The 22,645-nt window shown below is 48.6% G+C and overlaps 1 protein-coding gene across 3 annotated transcripts in view; it reads right to left on the bottom strand.

Moving 5' to 3' along the window:
* Positions 1-22,645, bottom strand: part of GRM7 (glutamate metabotropic receptor 7) — a 310,746-nt gene that overhangs the window by 286,856 nt on the left and 1,245 nt on the right. The window lies entirely within an intron of this gene.

The following is a 22,645-nucleotide window of genomic DNA, read 5'->3' on the forward strand; positions in this document are numbered from 1 at the left end:
GCAACGCGCCCGGCTTTGGCATCACCGCGGCTGCAGCTACCACAGCCCAGCATGGAAATGTGTCCTTTCCATGTGGAACCGATTTCCAACAATATTTAGATAATTTGCTGCTAAAGGCAACGTATCTATAAGTGCTTTCTTACAGAATCATAGAATCATTAGGATCGAAAAGACCTTTAAGATGATTGAGTCCAACTGTAAACCTAAAACTGCCAAGTCCACCACTAAACCATGCTCCTAAGTGCCAGATCTACACATCTTTTAAATACCCCCAGGATATTTCTTGGCATAGTCTAGCCAAAAATACAGCTGGCAGAAAAACCAGGGCACCCCACGGTCGCCTGCCGTCTTTGAAAGTTGCCAGTTCAACACAAACCCAACCCATGCTGGTTGACACGGGCAATCTCAAGCCCATTCTCTACACATCTTGCTAAAATTAAAAAAAAAAAGAAAAATCTGGTGAACAATAACCTGATACTATTTCTTAAGCAAACATAAGTGGTTTTCAACAAGATTTGAATCAAACTGACTTTGAAGATGGAAATCCCCCAAGTCTGCAAGGATGCAAGCCCCTTCCTTCCCCTGCTGCCGCTGGGATGTGCTTGTGCTAGGAACCCCCCGTCGTACTTCCAGCCACACGAGCAGCCCCAGCGGGAGAGCAAGCCATGCCGCAGCCAGCACCCCATCCTCACGCTGCAGCCCAGCACCTTCTCCCTGGGGACGTAGGGAGCTGCTCAGCCCCACCACCACGTCCCAAGAGGTCCCACCACCACGTCCCAAGAGGTCCCACCACCACGTCCCAAGAGGTCCCACCACCACGTCCCAAGAGGTCCCACCACCACGTCCCAAGAGGTCCCACCACCACGTCCCAAGAGGTCCCACCACCACGTCCCAAGAGGTCCCACCACCACGTCCCAAGAGGTCCCACCACCACGTCCCAAGAGGTCCCACCACCACGTCCCAAGAGGTCCCACCACCACGTCCCAAGAGGTCCCACCACCACGTCCCAAGAGGTCCCACCACCAGCCCAGCCACGGCCCGGGAGCCTTGCCGGCAGCACGCACGATGCTAACCCTCTGGGTGGCTGCAAGAGAAAAGCCGGCACGAAGGACAAGGGCATCCCGGATGTTCCTCTCTGGGATCACCTCCGTTCATTTTTAAAGTGCTTGGAAACCTTGTCTACCCTGCCCAGCACCCACCCGACAGGCCCTTCATCAGGGGAAACCAGGAGCCGGCTATCGGACCTGTTTACCTCTTCCCTCTGAACAGGCTGGAAATCCGTTACGCGTCACACACAATTCATTTCTGTTTTTCCTCAATGAGCGCAGATTTATCTGAATTACTGCATCATTTTCCGAAAACAAAGATATTATTATGAAATGCAGTTTTGAAGGAGAAAGGCTTTCTGTGGATGAGTGAGAAATTCACGACCTGACAGAGCTCCGCATTCAATGGCCTCCTTGTAGGGAAAAGCTCAATGCATCATTTTTGATCAATTGTACTTTCAAGTCATTTTCTTATTTATGGGTGACTGAGAAAACGTTTCAGCTAGCAAAATAAATCATGTTTGTTTGCACAGACAAAACCAAATTTAATAATGCAGCCTTTTTTAAAAATAAATAGTCATGCATTACAAAAAGCGCATTTAAAGTCATTCTTTGTAGAAAATTCACAGCATGAACTCCAAAGTGCTCCTTTTCCTCCTCTCAAGTGAAAACCTTCTCTCAGGTGTATGTGATACGCACCGTACTCCACTAAAAAAAAACAACAGCACCCGAATTTCTGTTGCTCCTACTGACTCCGATTCGTTAACGCCAAAGCTTCCACCCCGCTCCCAAGGCCCAGAAGCAGGTCTTGGCACAGCAGTGTGCAAGAAGATGCCCACTGCGTGGAACAGAAGCTTTTTCTGCCCACCCAAGGGCCTGTTTACCATTCAGATTTGTGGGGTCTTCAGAGCCAGAGGATGACAGACAGATGGGGGAGAAATTCAGGTCTCAGATACTTCATGCCAAGCAAGGAACTTTCAAGATCTTGTTTTAAGAGCACTGAAAGATCTCTGGAGAGGAAAGCTAACAGGCCTTTTCCACTGAGAATATCTTCTGATAGTCCTTTAGAAAAACCTATCCTATAAACATAGCATACTACATATTCATCTTTCAACAACTGCAGTTGCACCAGGTCAGTTTGGGTTATCACCCACCCGATAAGAATGTGCTCTTTCCCCCCTTCTGCCCTTCTCCTGCCACCCTCCCTTCCCCAGCGCCAGCTCCTCTCTCATTCATCACCTTCCCGGTTCGCCCCCTGATTGATCCCCTCTGTGTCCCTGTCTCCTTCACCCATCCCCAGGTCCTACCTGCTTTAGCCTGGATCCCTCCTTGCGCACGCTGAGGTGCTCCTCTGGGGCAGCACTTTTTTCCTTTTCCAAAGGGAGAGGCATTAACTTCCTCCTATATCACTGTTTGGATCCTTTCAGTTTTATCAGTAAACAGCAACAGGTGCTTCAGAACTACCCTTCCCACCCACTGCTAGTCTTCATCACCTGGTTGCTGTCATCACATTCACCTGGCGAGAAGAAACCTCTGCAGGCTGGGAGGACAAAGCAGGGCTGTCATCACCACTGTTCCTCCCGCCAGAGGACTTTTGCCTTCGAGGTGCTAGGAGCAGCGTGGAGGCGGTCAAGGAAAACTGGGCGTGAATATTGAGCCCTAGAAGCAAGGAAGAAGGAGCAGAAATCGTTCCCATGGGGGACGGCTCCCTGCTCCCCCATGGTCCGGAGCGGGAAGGACGGGTTTGTGGCCGTGGTCTCACGGGGACTCGCATTATCAAAGTTCAGTGCACAGCGCTCAAAGATTCTTCCCTCTGAGGGTGACGGAGCCCTGGCTGCCCAGGGAGGCTGTGGAGTCTCCTCCTCTGGAGATATTCAAGACCCCCCTGGACAAGGTCCTCTACAGCCTACTGTAGGTGACCCTGCTTCGGCAGGAGGGTTGGACTAGATGACCCACAGAGGTCCCTTCCAACCCCAAACATTCTGTGATGATTGTCCTCAGCCATCAGAGGCAACTCACTCCATCTGCTCTGCCTCTCAGCTTTCCATCTGCAAGAGGGAGATAACGCATCACTCCTCCAACCCCTTTGTTTTCTTCTGCTTAGATGGTAAATTCTTTAGAGCCGGGACTGTCTCATTGTGTCTTTAAACAAAGCCTTGAAGAATGGTTTGGGTTAGGGGCTTTCAAGTCGCTGATAAACCCCCCCAAACACCCCCACCCACAGAAAAATAAACAAACTGGCACCAAACCACAGTTCTGCCTATTCTCAACAGTAAACAGCCTTCAGATGCTTTTGTTTACCCTCCCTATGGTCTTAGAAACTGCTCTAAGAATTATTTTTGTGCTTTCTTATGACTTTAAACAAAAAACAAATAATTACAATGTTAAAATCATATATAATCATATATAGATTTTTTTTTTAATATATTTTATGTGTATCCTGAATTTCATTTTGCCCCCAAATGCTCTTAGGGGATAGGTGTAGTTGTTTTAATAGTCCTAATTTTAAATTCATTTAAATGTATTTATGCTCCTTTAGACCAAACTCATTCAGGCATTTATACCACAGCAATGGATTGTTTGACAGCAATGTATACAGAGAGAAATCCCTTCCTTTTGTAGAGCATATATTAGCACCAATTTATAAGTTCAATAGTTAAGTTCATTGGCATGCATAGAGTCAAGGGACCTCTGTTAAACTAGGCCATTTGATGATAACTATTTGAGAAGATGCACATTGAGAAAGTCTTTCCTATTTTAATGTCAGGAAATTAGAAATATTATAATGAATTCCAATTTTTCACATCTTTCATCAAAGCCTTTGGAAAAGGTCAGTATCTAAACTTGTTATCTTCAAATGCCTATTGCAATTTGCCTTACTGTGGCAATTACAAGGAAAGTCCCCATAGCGTTACACCAAACCAGTCCTGGGCGACTCTTCTGACCCCTGACTGTCAACAAGCCTCAGCATCCGAAGGAAAAAACAATGCATTTCATGGGCATACTGAGTATGCTCGTCGCAGTAACCATTACAGAAAGCATTTACGTTTCATGCTTTCTCTGAACTGGGAGCTCCCTAAAGTCTGGGGTAGCCTGAATATGCTGAAATGAATTCATTATTTTTTTTACATTTTCAAACTATTCCTCTACTTTTTTTTTTTCAGACAAAACTATTTCAAAACTATTTGCTGAATTTGACCCATATTTCAAAAAGGTTACACTCTGCTGCCTCCGCTTTTCTTGCTGCGGTGACTCCCAGCTGCAAGAGCTCGCTCAGATCCAAGCTTTTCATCTCTTTATTGCGTATTCAGATTCCATCCCAGCCCCAAGAAATCGGGAGCTGTTGCCGTCCCGGGGATGTTTGATGGCTATGAACAATACCGAGTTCATGCAGAATAATAATTAGCATCCTGCCTCCAGCAGAGTGATTTTTCCAGCTTCATGACACTCCAGCTGAGCTGCTGGTGCAGAGCCCGCTTCCGCAGAGGTGATGCTAACTTGCGGCAGCATCCCTGAGCCACGGGTGAGGATGCTCCGGCGCCGGCAGCGCTCCCCTATCAACCAGGTAAAGCCAGAGGAAAGCTGTCCACAGTTACTTGGCTCAAATCACCGAGCTACTGCAGTTCAGGAGAGCGAGCAGTGCCAGTAACTTCTGCTCAGCCCGTCCTTGGCAAGGACCATGAACAGGGTGACGGGTCCGACCTGCTCTGCCTGCGGAGCACCTCACTCCCCACCCAGAAGGAAGCGTTTTGTACTTACTATGAAGAAAATCCACCTCCAGGTCTTTCTGAAGCATCTCTTTCCATGCCACAACCAAAAGACTTCATCCCTGCGAGGTTAAGGGAGGGTTTCTCCTGGTCACCAAGAAAGAACAGTCCCTAAAAAGTAACTACCAGGGATTCAATCTACATTTAAAAGTCGGGTTCAATCTTCCCTTCTTACAGTTGCAAAACCCCTTGCTATGTAATTCAGAGAAAGTAACCAAGCTGCACTTCCAATGATGGTAACTAAATGCAGTTAACCTTAAAAAGTCACTTTTACAAACAGAGCAGATTTATCTGGATTTAAATTTTAGTTCTTGCACAAAGACTTAAGAATAGGTTCCTCCCCATTATTCAATTTAACAATAATAATAAAAACCTCCGTGACAACTATATCAAAAAGATTCTGATAAAGCCTGAAACCTTTTTGATAATGAAACATACAATTTCCCTGTTTGAAGCATAATTCCCCAGAGAATATTTTAAAAAAGATATAGAAGAACTGTCATTTTAAAACTGTTAATGTAAAGAACTGCCTGCCGTGTAAAAAATAGACTTTCAGAAAAGCTAGAGAAAAAATAGTGGGTGGGAGAGACTAGACAACTTAAATGCAGTGTCTCATTAGGACAATTACAGGAGTCAATAAAAACTGGCAAAATTGAAAAAGATTCACTGGCTGCTCGGTCCAATTTCCACGTAATTCAGAGACAGAGAGGCCACCTACCGCCAGCAGTCACCTCATGAGGTTCCTGCGGTGCAGATGACTTAGCTATACCGGTAACTACCTTTCTTCTCCTGCCATCCCAGTACACACCTTTTGTTGGACCATGACAGCTACTCACCATCTCATTGCTTTTTTAAATAAGTCTATAATCACATATCTACAACGTACTTTTAACAACATTAATTAAGAGCAGATAAACTGTCACATATGAAACAGTGAGACGCATTAATGAAGGTTAGTCCTACTCTTACTCAATTCAAGCCTTAATCTTCCAAGTTTTCTCATCAATACCTTATCATTGCAACGCCAGAGAGGAATTAATGCGCTGAGAGGATGTCAACTGTTTGAAGAGGATCAAGCACTTGAGATGCCACAAGCACCAGCCGAAGCACTGGATTAGCGAACGGAACCCGAGAGAGGGAGTCGAAAAGGGCAAAACCACCAAAGCGACGGGTCCGCATGGATCCGCGGCTGAGGTCACTGGTGGGACTCCAGCAAGCGTGAATTACCTTTACGCACTCTATTTCATACACCACATGAGTACATTTTTTTATGACCTAAGATTTTAACCAAATTTCAACAGCTTTTATTTTTAACATGTCTACCTTCACTTGTCAAAGCGTCGAAATTACTGAAAACTTAAAAATTGCCTATAAAAACTTTTTCTTTTTTCAAGTTTAGGTTCTTTCCCATACAGGAGAAAGTCTGCAGAAATGTCCTGAGCATCTTACAGCATATTCAGGGCTTTGCAATTTTACTGCCGTTGCAGTTGTGTTTGTGTAACTTTTAATAATCCTGTAGCCTTGAGTTGCTGTGAGAATCTTACACTTACACTTCCATCAAAATAACTGTGTTAAAACTTCACAACGTTTTTGAGTTTTGAGCCTGTCTGGCAGGCTTATGTCTGCAAGTTTTGTACAAAATCTGAAGTTTACGTGTTTTTTCTGACTGTTTTACAAAAAAAATCCCAGTCCCCAAAGTTCCAGGAGTTTGATCACATTTTAAATAAAGCCTACAATCCTATCTCTCCTTTTATCGAAAAAGCTCTGTTGGGTTTTCCAGCTCAGCACTCCTGTCTCACCAGGACCTCATCGACCCCGTTGGTTAGACACAATACCAGCGAAGCTGTGATCGCTGCTCCCCAGAATAATGTTCTTGTCAACAAGGTGTGAATGTACAAACTCATTTGGAGATACATAATGATAAAGTGCAAAGCAGGGGGGGAGGAAATCAGCTAATTAACCTGAGAAGTTCATCTTCACATAAAGAAAAAATCACCACCAGAACAGGCTTGCCTCCTCTTAGGATCCATCCTCACAACACCCAAACTCTGGATGGGCTGGACGCTCACCATGCCTAGCGCTTGGCAGCTCAGACCAACACCATGAACTGTCCTCAGAGAGCTCCGGTGACAACCACCTGCGTTCCTGAAGCTGCAAAAGAAGGTTTTCCTTCTGACACTTCAGGGATAAGTCTTCTCGCTCAGAAGTTAAAGATATCATTGATTCCCTTTGTACTGCCAAGAAAAGGCACTAATCCTCACACAGGCTGGGGTTGAGTCTCTCACAACTCCGTGTCCATCCAAACCACCGCCGGTTTATGCCCAAAGCCACTCTCAGCACAAATATCAGCCAATGCAGGAAGCAGATTTCACTACAACCCTTTCCATCTGCCATTACGTCGAAGCTGTCGACAACCCCAGCACACCCATCTGACCAAAACCAAGATGGTCACGATACTTAACTGCCAAAATAACATGCATCATTCTCCAGACCAACTGGGATTCTCAAGCAACGAAATGTTACGTTGAGAAGTCAGCAATGCTGGCAGTCTGAGATTAATCCGTGTTAAAAGTGGACATGATTTTCTTTTGCACGAGAAGTCCCTTCACTCTATTAGCCTGCTAGACTGCTGGCAGGGTTTCTCTCTTTTCAAAGCTATGAAAGAAAACGTTGAGTTGGTTACTTATGGGTAGATTTTATGTCCATCTCAAAGACAATAAGCAAAATCCTACGGTAAGGGCAATCTCTGCAATTCTGCTGACACATTCACTCCAGCAAAAAAATGGGGTTTTGTTACAAAGCAAAGCAAGTCCTACAGAACGTTTTTGTGGTTGATTCCTCCATCACACCCAGCCTGGACACCAGCGGCCCCTCGCAGCAGCCAAACAAGGAAAAGTTCAACTCTGAGGGAGTTCTTTGTCCAAATTAGGAATAAAAATAAGTTTGATAAGGGGAGACTTATGAGAGCGGTGACTTTTCTCCCACCTGCAGCTAACTGCCCTGGCTGTGCTCACAGCCCTCCATCCCTCGCACAGCTCAGGGCCCATTAGGACCAATTCCCATCTGTCTGAGTGCTATGTACCTTCAAATCCATTTTCTCCCTGGTTTCTATTTTTAAAATTGCTGTAGCTTATAAGAGTATTTTGTTCTGGGAAGTGACAGGCTGTCACTCAGGCTGAATATGCCCCTTCCCTGCGATAAGCATCCCAGGTAAATCACTAAGCACACATAGACCTTCCTTAAAGGCTCGCTCTAAGTCATGCTGTAGGGTTTCAACGGAGTCACCAGGTCCCGTATCACCTGCTGTCCCAGTCTCACCAGTGGAACACCATGCACCCGAAGAAAACGCTCCCAGTACAGGAGCAGCAAAGCATTCCTCCGTTGCCCACTGGTCAACCAAAGGCAACGTGGATTTTGCCACCCCAAAGCAAACTAAGGAACTGATCTGCAATCGCAGACCATGAAAAACAGATCACTCAAAGAGTGTAGGTGCAGGAAGAAGGATGACCACAGACAAAGGAGCTCAGCAACTCATAACTTTAACTCTCACCATTGAAACACTCCCCAGAAGGCTACCACCAGTTAAAAACAAAACAGCTTCTTAAGTTTCATAGTAACAATCAACATAACGATTTGGTTTTCAGACTTTGGCTGGGATAAAATGAAAACGGGAGGAACTGGAAATGTACTTTATTCCCACTTACTGGCCTTGACAATCCCCAGCCGCTCCAAACCCCAGGGAGCATTTCCAGCCTCGCCCAGGTAACGCCGCAGCCCGACCAGTACCGCAGCCCAGACCCCATCTCGCCCCCCAGCAAACCCCAGTACCACCGAGAAACTTTCAGGATACCAGGTACAACGCAAAGCACAAATCTGAGAGGTAAAGCAGCACAAGCCTCAGTGCAATTTAATTTCATTAGATAACTGGCATTTTTAACTTGTCTTCATGGAGCACATTACCAAAAAAAAAAGTCAACAAATATGCCAAAAGGATTAATGAACAGTACAGACACAGTTCAATCCAGATCGTGTTTTCTCCTAGCTGTGCGTTTAAGCTACATCTCATTATTTTTGTTATTTTTAATGTGTGCTATATTTATCATACTTTAAGTGAGAAGATTTAACATGCTCTACAAAAAGTAGGAAAGACAGAACAGTCTGCTAGTTTCGCTACAGCTCAATGATACCTTTATAACGGCACAAGAAAAAAAAAACTTCATTTCATGAACCCAATAGCATCTTATCTAAATTCACCCCGGAGATCAGGATCGACTGTCAGACCAATTTTCCAGACTGCTCGGGAGCTGAGTGAGGAACAGCGGAGGGAGGGGAGAGGGAGAAGCACACGCACATTCATCGCTAAAAAAATCCAATTCAAAAAAGTAGCAAGAGGAAAAACAAAGCAATATGTAAAAATAAACCATTGCAAAGAAATGCATACGAGAATTTGCTGCGTAGGGGTACCACAAATCACCTAGCTCGCCCGGTGGAACAGTTAATATTTTTGATAAACTGTTTCAACTTTTTTTCGTAGTTTAACGCACGCCTGCTACCCCAGGCCCGCGCCGCAGCCCGGCTCCGCGCGACGGCTGCCGGCCCCGCTCCGGTTCTGCGCGGGGCGTTTCCACCGCGGCGGACGCGGGGTTTGGGCCGGGATAGCTGCGGGGTTACGGTCACCAGGAAAGAGTCACCACGCATCGAAGGGCAGGGCTGCAGCGCAGAAACAAATACGGGCTTTACTTCACACACGTGCATTCGGCATAAACGTAGCCCTACAACGCACATCTGAATAAACCATTTTTATTTCACCAGCAGATAGATTTCTTGGAGATAGCAGCAGAAGCTTTGCTTGTCTCAAGCAGGACGTTTTATAGAAGCGTTATCAGCCTCACTCCCCGGTGCTTTTGTGCTTAGAGGTATTTATTTTTCTCAAGCAATGTAAGAAGATTCTTCCCGGGAAAATAAGCACAGAGTTTGGGGGCTTTTTTAATAATGATTCTCTAGGAAAATACGTTTATCACAGGTGGGGAAAAATGTATTTGTGATTTCTGTCGTTTCTTCATGGATTTAATACCCTCCAGAGTTTACCCTATCACAAAAAATTCCTCTCCATGGACTTCGGCCCCTCTGCTGCCCTGCACACCGTCTGCCCGGCCTCACCGGGACGCGGCACAGACCTCGGCGTCTGCAGCTGGCCTGGACATCCTCCACAAAGCCCGACCAAGTGCAGTCATCTCTCCGTTTCCACATACCCAATCTAGCTAACAACGTGAAAACAAGCTGCAAGTCCCCCAGGGCTGATGCCATCGTGGCTGCTGCAGGCAGAGGGAAAATTAATTTTTTTGTGTCAGCTTCCAGAATCCCGCACAGTACGCAAATCGCTTTACCCAGGGCACTGACACTCCGCTACGGGAAATGTTTTCAAGCCCAGGAATGGGCTCCCAGTTGCCACAGACTTGCTGGGGAATCAAGACATCAAAACAGCCTTTCCTAATTTTGAAAATCCTTCAATGTAGTAACGCTATACGCACCATAAAAAGATAATTTCCTTTACATCACTAATACAGTGAGATTTTCCGTGCTGCTGTCAGAGAGAAACTACAAACCCACAAAAAGTCATTTAATTAATTTTGACTGTCAATATCATGCCTGTGCATTCAAGTACTACTGCAAAAGCACCTTCTTTAAAAATCACTAAAAGATCTCTATTAGTGCTGGATTTTATTTCTGTAAAAATAACAACTTCCAGCCAAATTTAAATTGACAGTTTCCCTTTAACTTTTGATTTATTCCTGCTATTTTTTTATTGAATGGGGTTTGGCCTTGATCCTACCTATTAGGACTCCATCTCGATGGGATCAGCACGAGAAACAGCTCTGGGCACTTTGTCTTGTCTCTCTAGTGGCAAGGCACTAGTGCAATTAAAACTGGTGGTGATGCTGTCTAGGCTCTTCTGACCTGTTATTACACTTAAGACAACAGGAGAATTTATTAGCTTTCAGCCATCCATGAGGTTAGCCTGCATCTTGTTTTTTCACATTCATCTCTTCAGCATGAGAGGATATGAGAAATGACCACGCACTAAGGGCATCTCAGCATACCCGACGCCCTAAAGCTCACAGAACTGGGCAATGTACCCATTTCCAAAGGGAATAAATACATAGCAAGGAAAGCCACAGCCCCAGCTGGTCCAAGCTGTCAGAGCTCCACTTACATCTATCAGCGGTGAACTTGGCCCCAACCATACAGAACCGCTTTTTTAAATTGAATAAAGCCAGCTATGCCCTCAGCTCTCATCACCCAGGAACAGGTGGGTGGTCCTCTGGGAAGCCGTGCTCCCACCACATCCCCACGCATGGGCAGGCAGGGTGGGAAGGGTTATCCCTGCGGGCAGGGATAGGAGATGCAAGAGAAACCACAAGCGGGAAAGACAGGGTAAGGAAGGCAACAGTGACAACACTCCCAAGAGGCCTCCATCAACTCCTTTTTCTGTGCAATGGGAAGGACAGGAAGGGGAGAAGGCAACACAGGTTGTTCTGGCTGCATCAGCAGAGACGCAAGGCCTGAACTTTGAAGCTTCATGGGGAGAGCCACAGCAAGTGTTGGACACAGCCAGAACACGTGTTACAGCACAAGAGAGGTGGTTACGGGCCTGAGCGTCAAAACAAATTCAAACACTGAAGGCTGGGGAATCAATGGAGAATGCAACATGGTGAACACTAAACTCTGCGTTGTCCTTGAGATACACAAGACACAGGCTGATACGTGGGATGGGATCAGGTTACCTTTGATTCATTTTTTTTTTAAAAACATGGAAATTAAGGACTGAGATACACGGGATACGCTGACACAACTTAAGATGAGCGTTAGAGATCTACCAGACATCTACGGTCAGTTGGGCTCATCCTGGAAAAAAGATTATCTTTGATTCACTTTTTAGAGAGTATCACTCATAGCTATTTACCGTGTTTAAAGTAAGTATTTTACATAGAGTCTTGCATGACTGGGATCAAACATTAGCGGTCTCTGATGCCATGATTGAAAAGAAAAGTGTTCATTAGGCTGACCAAGCCATGTCTATCAAGTCGAGGTGCTGAGAGTGCAGCAACCAGGCGGCTCTCCCGGGACAACGGGCCATGCTCACAGAGAACAGGGAATTTGCCACCAGGCTTGTGGTCGGTGTACTCAAGCGTTCTTTGGCGACACAACTTTTAACGCTAATTTGCCTGTGTTCCTCTCAAGATGTCTAAAAATAAATCTGTGTTCAAAAGTATAGATTCATCACAAAAAAAATAAATTTCTGAATTCATTTCGGAGGTCAGCACATCAGCCCTGGCAGCCCAGCCCGCGGCGGTGGCTCTCGGTGTGCGCAGAGCGGGCTCAGCACGGTCACATCAGCGGTGGCACAGCTGGCACCTCGACGTCCCCCGGTTCACATTACGTCTGGGATATTGTATCAAGGAGCTCATTTGTTGCTGCTGCTGGAAACAGCAGCCTGCTGCAGTTCTTCAGGCCCAAATCCTCCCCTCATAGAGGAGAATTTCCCCCTGTCCCGATCTTCTTGGTGTACTGAGCATGCCAAGAGCTGGAGATGACAGTCCTGCAGAAATGTAAATTCCTCCCGTGTCGCCAAGTGCTGCGCTACATTTACAAAGCAATCGCACTCCGTTTGTACTGTGTGCAAAAATACCATGCATATAATTATGAGGCTGAATTTAATGACATTGAAACAAATATCCATTCTGATGAATGCATAATTACTGTTATTAAAATATTTATGAAATAATAAATTTATTAGAAAATCTTCTGCACATGAGCTTGCAGAATGTTACTCTCCGCAAATTCTAAAATGGCAGCAGAGAAAAATTTGCAAGGCACCGAACCTGGGCATTTCCATCTCAGACAACGTAGGCACAAAGGTCTCCTGAGATACCAAACCCTCTGTCCTCTCCATGCAAGATACCCAATGAAGAGAATTGGGATTTTATTATTTTCTTCATTTGGAAAATTTTCAGGTTTTTAAACAAAGGCTACTGTGGAAGCAAACTTCTCATGTGATTTTTGATTTTTTTTTTTCTTTTTAAACACAGGTAGCCTAGACTCGAAATGTATCACTGGGATGAGACAGAATTGAAGACAACCACTAGTACCCATCCAGACCACTGGAAATCCAGGCTAACATCTCGAGCCTGAATCGGACAGAGATGGGGTTTCACAAGTTCCAGCTGAGTCAACGTTAATCTTACGGATAAATATCTCCCACTAAAGCATTCAAAAACCTCTACGTTTTGTGCCTAACTCCCAGCACAGAAGGGAGAGCAGAAGTCTTGCTTGAGGACGGTACCTACTGCATCCTGCGCTGCACTTAAGCCTCCCTGCCTGCTGTGAAAGTAGAGTCAAAACAAAACCAGGAAAATTTCCAGCAAAGAGGATAAAAGCTGACTATTAAGACGACAAAAAAAGGTCTTTCAAGGAGGTTGTAGAACATTCTTCGTAAAAGTTTATAAACCAAGTTATCCAAGCACCTGCTAGGACCAGCCTGGCGGTACAGGTCCTATCTGGGATCAGAGATTCACCACAAATACAGAGAACCATGGCCAAAGGCACCGAAAACCTCTGCCCCCCAACAACAGGAGGGCAGGACCCGAGGGGCTGGAGCAGGAGGGCGAGGGGACGCTACCAGGACCAAGGGATGCCTGACCCTGTCCCAGGGAATCGGCCAGACCCCTGTCCAGCTTGCTGCCTTCCCACCGACACCAGCCAGAGCTGGAGCCTCCACGGAAAACGCTGGGAAAATGCGCTGGGATAAGTGTGTGTTTGTGTCCTCTACAAGATTTGGATTTATAGTCCTGTTTCTGTATGGACACTCTTCTAGGGAAAGTTGGGATTAGGGCCTTTGTGTAGGCCAGTCATAGATAGCTGCCAGAAGAACCACATGCAGGCATCTATATTGGCTTTTACACCGTCACTTCTGTAACTGAAATTGGGTTTATGAACAAAAAGGGTGACTGTTCCCACCAGCCCTGGAAAGGCCCTACCACCCCACCCCAGGCCGTTTTCTCACGTTCCCAGTGATGCGGGGCGTTCGAAGGCAGCGCAGAGCTCGGCTCGCCACAAGGCTGCGGCTCGGAAGGGGCCACGCTCGCTCCCCGGGGCTCGCATCGCTGAACCCCACCGGCCGCAGGCACCCTGGGCAGCTTGCTGCACCCCACCACCAGCCACGGAAAGGTGACATCTCCAACGAAGGCAGTGGAGACAGTCTCCTTCTCTGGAGATATTCCAGCCCTGCCTGGATGCGGTGTTGTGCAGCCTGCTCTGGGTGACCCTGCTTGGGCAGGGGGTTGGGCTGGGTGACCCACAGAGGGCCCTGTCAACCCTGACCATGCTGGGATCCTGTGAGACACAGGTTTGTACCAACCCACCTGAGCAGAACCTGGATCAGAGTCTTTTTTCACGACAACTACAGCTTAAGGTTTTGGCTTTGTCAGCAGTTGTTATACCCGCAAGTGAAAAGCCAAAAACAGCTGTAAAACTGTAAGAGCAAGATCTAAGGGCACATCTACAGCAGGCAGCGGAGCGCAGGGACCACACCAAAGCCAGGTCCAGATTATCTGGCTTTTGAACTGGAAGCAGTAAAGCAGCTCCAGCAAGGCATTGCCCTCGGGCTAAGGCGAGCAGCCCTGCCAGCTACCCGCTGTGTGACATGCTGACGGGGCTGGGTCCTCCCTGGGGCTCCTGTGCCACCGCCTTGCACTGATCTGGGCTGTGACGATAGAGACTTGACCTTGACTGCTTCCCCTGTGAGGGCAATGAGCTGCAGGGACTGCTCTCAGCTCCTCCACCTTGACCTCGACCCTCCCTTTGATCCATCAGAGCAGCCCCCAGGCAGAGACCGAGGTGGTGGGCACACAGCAGCCTGCCACAAAGGGAAGAGCCACCACAGCCCCGCCGTCTGTCCCCTCTGCCCGTGTCAGGATCCAGAAAGCCACCCCAGCTGCTGCAGGGAGAAGACCTGCGGCTGGTGGTTGGAGAAGGAAAGCCAGTCCCACAGAGCATCCTCCTTCCAGCACCTCTCACCCTGCACCAGCCGCACGCCAACCTCGCCAGGCTCTTCCCCCTGTCCTCCATCACCGTTTCTGCCCATCCTCCCTTCGCTCACTTCCCGAGTGGGAACAGCCAAGCCCAAACATAGCCCATTGACTGTATTGCTGAAGGCCTCTGAGGTGGCTCTGCTTTACTGAAATGCATCTTTTCTCTATTAATCACACATCATTGATTCTTCCCAGCCCTAACATCATCATAATGTGAGACAGAGAGAATCGAAAAGCCAAACAAGCAGGTGACATGACTGACGGCAGTGGTAGTCAATGAAGGCAGAGGTGGGCTCCATCCCATCCTCACCCACCATGGCCCGGTGCTCGTGGCTGCTCTCCCCTTCCCAACCTTATCCCTGAGCAAGACGTTAAAGACAGGTCATTTATGTTTAGAACATAAATAGCTCCATAAAAAAAAATTATTTTTTTGTATATGTGCAAGTGTAGATGTAGTTATATACACAAACATAGAATCATAGAATGGTTTGGTTTGGAAGGAACCTTAAAGATCATCTGGTTCCAACCCCCCTGCCATGAGCCACATATCCATAGACATTAAATAGAACCATCATCAGCATGAAATCTTGCAACTTAAGGCTGCTCCTACTGTCCCCCCCACCCCCACAGCTCAGGCAAGCCTTTGAACAAAAACAGAGCTCTGATGTGCCCTGCATGTGAAAAGGTTTTCTCCGTGCCACGCCAGGCAGCGCGTGGCATTCAGAAGGGAAGGTCTCCCAGAAGGGAAGGTCTCCCAAGTCTGCCATCTCTTCCCATTTAAACCAGAGGCCAGGTAGTCCGAGAGCTTCGCATGATCTCAGCGCCAGGAGAAAGGCGATCTCCAACCAGGAGCACTTCGCAGGGGCTTGGGCACGCTTGCCAAGTTCATTTAGAAGTGCTTGGAAGGGAGGCACTGGCCTGCATCACCCCGCCAGCCCAGGCAGAAGAGGATCCATACTTTGCAACACCCTCGCACTCATCCATTGTGCTAATGCCTCTCCCAGCACCCCAAGTGACACAGCAAAAGCATCACTGATGACAACGCAGACCAAGCTAGACAGAAGTTGGGCAATTCTGCTGGAGTCATGGTTTCTCCAGACACGTAACACCACTTGTCAAGGCTCATCGAACGGAGGCACTTCGCCCATGGAGAAGGGGCGAGGTGAAGGTCTCAGCAGCCCTTTGGGGTGCCCCCCCTGCACCCTGCCACCGCATCTGCATGGATACAACGAAGAGCTTCGTTACAAAACACAGCGCACGGGAGCCCAGACACCCCACCTCGGTACCTGCTCCACCACGCTCGCCAGCCCCCGAGCTGCACGCCAGCCACGCTGCCACGGGAAGCTCCGCTGTGCTGTCTGTGCAGGCAGGGGGCCAGAAATTAAAGAGCTTTTAGACCATTCCTGTACATTTACTGTGGTCATTCGAACCCTCTCTTCGCGATGTAGTAGAATTGCATGGGAGAACTACGCTGGGTCTGGAGATAGGGGAGTTACTCCAGCAAGGTCACATCCCTGGTGATTGTGCACGAGCGACCGGTGGCCTGGGGCAGGGCAGAGCTACCACACTTTAATGGTCCATAACAGGACCATGCTTCATTCTCAGCTAAATTGGTGATGATTCAGAATACCTCTACTGCCTTCAGCAGAAGGGCTCTATAGGACCTTGTGAATCATCAGTAATCAGGAAGGCTTTAGAAACACTTGTTTTTCTTCAGAGTTGTCTCTGCCTGGATGCCCACTCTACCACACTAATGACCTGACTATATTGGATTCCATGCTCTCCAAACAGCCTTAATTACATGCTTCGTATCTTCCAATATGATGATAAAATTCATCACAGTCCTATGTCTGGGACAGTCGGCATTGTCACTCATTGAGATTAATTTGAATATCACTATAAACAGAAATAACAACTTCTGATATTATGGTGCAGAGTATTGTGGTGGATGGTTTTAATGCCTACAAGCAAAACTTATTTAATAGAATAAAATACAGAATATAGTACATGCAGTTTTACAGTATTAGTGTTATGAGATTCAAAACCAGATCAATATTTCTTTCATAAAAATTAATGCCTTGAAATGATCCCTCCATTTGTCATCCCAAAGAGGTCACCTTACTTTTCACACAGTAAATTGGGAATTGCACAAGTGCACTTGCTGAACATATGCTTTCACCGTCCGAGCCGACACGTCCCGGCATCCCCCTGTGCCACCCCCAGTCATCTGGGAATCCTTCGCTCACACGAGCCCTGTCCTCCCTCTGTCCCTCTCCACGGGTGAGCATCCTTCTCCTGGCAGAGCCAGCCTTCTTCCAGATGGCTCTTTGCAGACCCTTCTACCCAACATCTACAGAGACACACTCGAAAACAGGTTAAGAGCCAAGATTATTGCTAATACGGAATTTTGCCTTGTCACAAAAATAAATATTACCTCCAAAGCATCGTGTTCCAGAAAAATACATTCATAGCACCTCCAACCTCCCATCAGTAACTCCACATGGAAACACGTGGATTCCTGAAGCAAGAGTTTCCCTTTACGTCTGATTTCCACAGGTGAAATAAGCTTCCCCATCTAGTAAACGTAGCCCAATATTTCCACAACAATGCAGTCGAGCTGCAGGGCTCAGCTTGTTGACGTGTGTTAGGCACATCAGTAACAACAAGGACAAATATTCAGAGGCTGATGAAAACGAAAGCTTGCTGAGAAACACAAAAGCTATTCTTTGCAGCGAGGGGAAGCATTAAGTTTACTGTTTCCTGTTTTCAGCTTTTTGTTAAATTCTCTATACGAGTCCAAGCGAAAAATGCAAAGCTCTCCTAAAATCTCTCTTATAAAATGAATCATTGCTCCATTTCCTAAAAACAGTGTTGTCTTGTTAGAAGAGGAAACCACAATAAACTGGTAATGAGTTCAAAATGCATTAGCATCTAGAGAAAAACACCTCTGAAGTGCAGTAGTTTTCTTCCCCAACGCCAGCAACAGCCCAAGAGTCCCCCCGTGGCAGGTACGCTGCGGTCGATTAAACGGGCCATTCACCACCACCTCACCAGGGCACGTTCAGCAGGAGGGAGCTCGGCAGGACCCTTACCCACGGACACCTTCGGGCCTGCATCCCCTATTCCTGCAGGAAACTTCAGCGAGAGGGAGGAGCGGTCAGTTTGCAAACGCTTCTGCCGCAGAGCGCGGGAGTTCAGAGCAACTGATCAGACAAGCAGCACAAAACACATCAGAACCCAAACACTTGAGAAGAACCTCTTGGAATCATGGGATCACACGTTCTGCAAAGCCATTCTCATGCAGCCCTCATCCTCCTCGCCTGTGCCCGTGCTGCCAATCCAGCAGGAAGAGGCACCGCTGCTCGCCGAGAGCCAAATTTCATTCCCTCGAGCCAGCAGCTGGGACAGAACCGCCATCTCCGCCGACGCCAGTCGCAGCACCTCGCACACGGCGCGGCTCAGCCAGCCGCAGCTTGCCGACGCAGGCAGCTACCACCGCTTTGGCGAGGGACACCCAGAGAGCCCAGGAGAAAGCCCTCCCTTTTCTAAGAATAAAAAGCAGCATTCAACTCAGACCTGCACTTTTAAGCCATATTCCCTTCCGAATAATCGAAATTCCGCTGGCTCCCTTGTGTTGAGAGCAGAAAGCAGGATGGCAACTTTCATCTTCCTCATTCAGCACGAAGGTGCCCGCCGAAGCAGATCCAACCAGAAGCCCCCAAGGAATAGCAGGGAAGTTTCAATTTCCACTCCCAATCTCACTGTGCTCCTTCATCCCACGCCGGCTTCTCAAAAGTTCCCTGAAGGTGCTTGGTAACGCAGCCCCACGGGCCACACGAGCCATCACCGGTAAAAGCAAAAAGTTATTCAGAGGAGAAAGAACGATTGTTGGTTGACTATGTGAAATTACATCCACCGAGGACAGAAACCTGAAGCAGTAATTAGTTCATTACTACAGCCTGTAATGAGAAGTCTGTAGTTCTAAGGGAGCCCAAAAATTAGTTTTTCAGTACTAAGAAAGAAATCAGTGTGCCGATATTCCCCATATTGCATGGTTCTACTCTCAGAAAATATGAAACAGATGAAACATTTGGCAACTTTTTTTTCAGCACAGTTATTGAATTTCACAGAGTTAAATTTGTAAGGAAAGCTACGACACTGTCAAGTAACAATCTTTTTAACAATGCAAAACTAGCAGCCGAGAAACATATTGCCTTGAACTCCCTGATGCATTCGGAACCAGCCTTCCAAATTGTTTCTTTTGTATTTTTAGAACAGATATTTAATTTACCATCGGCATACTATTTATTGGCACGCTCTAATAGAATTGTATTTGGAAAAAGTCGCTGTATTTGACGTACTCGAACATGCACGCGCTCACATCTCCACGGTCCACCACACATCATGTCACCCCGTCTGCTGCATCAACCCCAGGCCCTGCAGCACCGACGCGGCCCTGGGGTGCCGGGCAGCACCCCTGGCCACGCAGCCCTGCTCCCCACCTCCACGGCATTGCAGCCCCTCCCCGGCCACGCCGGGATGCGACGCGGTCCCCGGAGGTCTGGTCTACAGCGGGACAGGGTCCAGACGGGCTGTCCGATGTCAACCCCTGCCAGGGCACGCGCAGCCCCGCTTCGGGAGGGGAGGAGGTTAAACAGAGAGATGCAAAAATCAAGCACCCAGCCAGAGGCACCCCCCAGCTCGACCCCTTCCAAGGTACCATGGCCAGTTGGAGAAGATCTGCGTGATCTTCAAAGGCCAGCCAAACCTCCGACCGTGCAGAAGGGTGGGTGTCAGGAGGATGGGGCCAGACTCTTTTCAGTGGTGCTCAGCGACAGGACAAGGGATAACGGGCACAAACTGAAGCAGAGGAAGCTCCAGCTGAAGATGAGGAAGAACTTCTTCCCTCTGAGGGTGACGGAGCCCTGGCCCAGGCTGCCCCGGGAGGCTGTGGAGTCTCCTTCTCTGGAGATATTCAAGACCCTCCTGGACAAGGTCCTCTACAGCCTACTGTAGGTAACCCTGCTTCGGCAGGAGGGTTGGACTGGGTGACCCACAGAGGTCCCTTCCAACCCCTACCATTCTGTGATTCAGTGCATCTCAAGCACAGGGCCTGATCTGCTGCGCAGCCAGGATGCTCTCGGACGTTTTCACTGCAGTGACTCAGGGAAGGTCCCCACAACGCTCATGACAATGACAGGGTGAGAAGCCTCTCCCTTCCTCTGAACCGTGCCCTTGCGAAGGCAGTTGCATCCCTCTTAGTTGTGATTGTGGAAGAGAAATCCCCACGTTCTCGGCCTTGGGAGACACGCTGCCCTCGTTGGCGATTCCTACGCCCATCTCCAAGGCACCGATGTGACTCGGAGCAACGACCTGCTCTGACCACGCCGGAGCCCCAGCAGCCCCGACAGCTCCTCTCCATCAGCACGAGCACGTCCGCCAAGGCAGGCAGAGCTGAGGTGACGGCTTCCCTTCGCTCCGGCAGCAGCTGTGCGCAGCGGGGACTCCGGGCCGTCCCCACGGCTCCGGGGGAAGCCCCCCGCCCTCACCAGTCCCATCGCCTTTCATCGAAGGTGCAATGGTGGGATAAGTGGGGAGAGAGATTATAGAGGCAGGGGGAGGGACTTTTCCTTTCATCACACAGGAAAAAGCCCAAGTCTAACGTAGATCCTTTGCATCATTTTTTACCAAAGGGAAGCCTCCACAACAGTTCAAACAGTAATCAGAGGGATGAACTCGGATCAGAGGACCCGGGTCCAGCCTTGCCCCGCTGATCCACCTGTTGGCGTGAGCTGAAGATGCTCCCCAGCCTCTGCACTAGATGGGGATCAGACAGGCGAGCTGCATGGAGATACCACAACTACGCACACAGAGAGGAAGATGAACAGCCTACATCTCTCCCATCCTGGAGAGCAAGCCCCTTAAGCATCAGTGGCTGGTTGAGGAACCCCCACTGTGCTTTGTATGGGTTATATATATATTTTTTCTCCCTACATCAAGGTAGAGTACAAATACTTCTCTTCCAAGACACTGTCAGAGAATTGTAGACACTACTGAGTAACATTTCTTCACAGAGGCCTCCACAGATGGAGACAGTTTTCATCAACGAGACGTTAGGGAAAAGCCAGCCTGGGTCTGAAAACCAGTGTTGAAGAGCCACTCCCCCACCCGTCACCACTGCCACGGTCAGTAAAACCCACAGCGACCCACAAGCAGCAAGCTGCATGCAACAGCTCGTGAGACTGAGAAAGTATTTAGCTTAACAAGCTTTTTGTGGTCGGTTTTATCTTTGCAATAACTCACAGCTTCTCACCCACCCCCATGCAACAGCACTTGGTTGCTTAACGGGTCCGGTTCTCCTCCTCTCTCTCAAAATAGTTCGTTCTTTCTTCTCTGGCTGGGACATGTTCTGAACTGCATTTTGAAGGAGGAGAGGACAACAGGGAACAGTTCTATTGCATGAAAAAAATCTGCTTAAAGAAGGCAGAACCGAGCCGTAAAATACGTGTTCAGTAAAATCTCTCTCAGTACGTACCAGTTCCTGCTTTCTGGATGATTTGGTTAAAAGGCAATTTTGAACAGATGCTTAGTCACAACACATTAAAATGTTCTGATTTATATGAATACCTCCACATGCAGAAACTGCCCAAATGCCTTATTCTCTGCAAACTCCATTACGCAACGCATCACCAAGGATTTTGCAGGTATTGTGGCACTGTACATTTCCTTCCAAGCGAGATCTCAGCACCCAGTGCCCAGGGTTTGCTCTTGGGTGAGATTCGGAATAAAACAGCTGGCTAACGTCAGCCTCCCGGCTGGTGGACATCTACAGCAGATCAGCGCCTGCTGAACCTGTACTTGAGCAGAACTTCGGCACCACTCGCATCCCTGCCGGCTTCTCGGCTCCAGCTCACGCAGAACATGAGCTCATCCGTTTCGCAGCCGGGGAAGGGGTGTCTGTAACGCCAGGAGTCTCGAACAGAACGAAGTAGGGCGCAGCGAGCGATGCCGGGCTGGCTCGCACACGCGAGCGGGGCTGCCTTCTCCCCGGCAGCGTTTCAGCGCAAAGGGATGCGAGAGCCGCGCAAACCCTTGGCGATTCAGCGCACCGCCGAGCCCGGGAGCGGCACAAGTCGCATTTTAATTTGCCAAGAGAGGGAGGCAAGCAAGAAAAACAAAACCAGATCCTTGATGTTCTTGCAGGGAAACGGAGAGGACCGAGCCCGGCTGGGCAGAGCGAAGGGCAGCGATCGGGCGCATCGCTCCGTCCGTCTCGCACGCGATGGCCAGATGGGAATAAGGAGTGACGGCGACCGCTGACAGCAGAGAGGGGATTTTTGCCGTGAAAACCTCACAAGTTCCCAGCTGGGAAGAGCGGGGGAATCTCTCCACCCGCTGCACAAAAATAAAAATAAACCCCACCACCACCTTCCGCCTGCGAAGGCGTAGGATAGGAAGCGAGAAACTCCGCTGCTCACGATGCATCTGGTGGCGGTTCTGCCGCTGCCACCGCAGCCGCTGCTCTCTGCCGGGGCTTGGGGGACCCCCCACCCCCGGGTGGGGACCCCCCACTGCACCCACCCCACCCCGGGGGGACCAAAGCCTCTGCCGGCCTTGGGGCGCGGGAGCGGGGCAGGAGGATGCAGCCCCGGGGGGGACACACAGGTCTCCGTGCCCCTCGGGGTGGGGGGCTGCGGGGGGGTCTCCGTGCCTCCCCCCGGGGTGGGGGGGGTGCAGCGGA

The sequence above is a fragment of the Opisthocomus hoazin genome, chromosome 11, assembly GCF_030867145.1.
Source record: "Opisthocomus hoazin isolate bOpiHoa1 chromosome 11, bOpiHoa1.hap1, whole genome shotgun sequence".
NCBI classification, from domain to species: Eukaryota; Metazoa; Chordata; class Aves; order Opisthocomiformes; family Opisthocomidae; genus Opisthocomus; species Opisthocomus hoazin.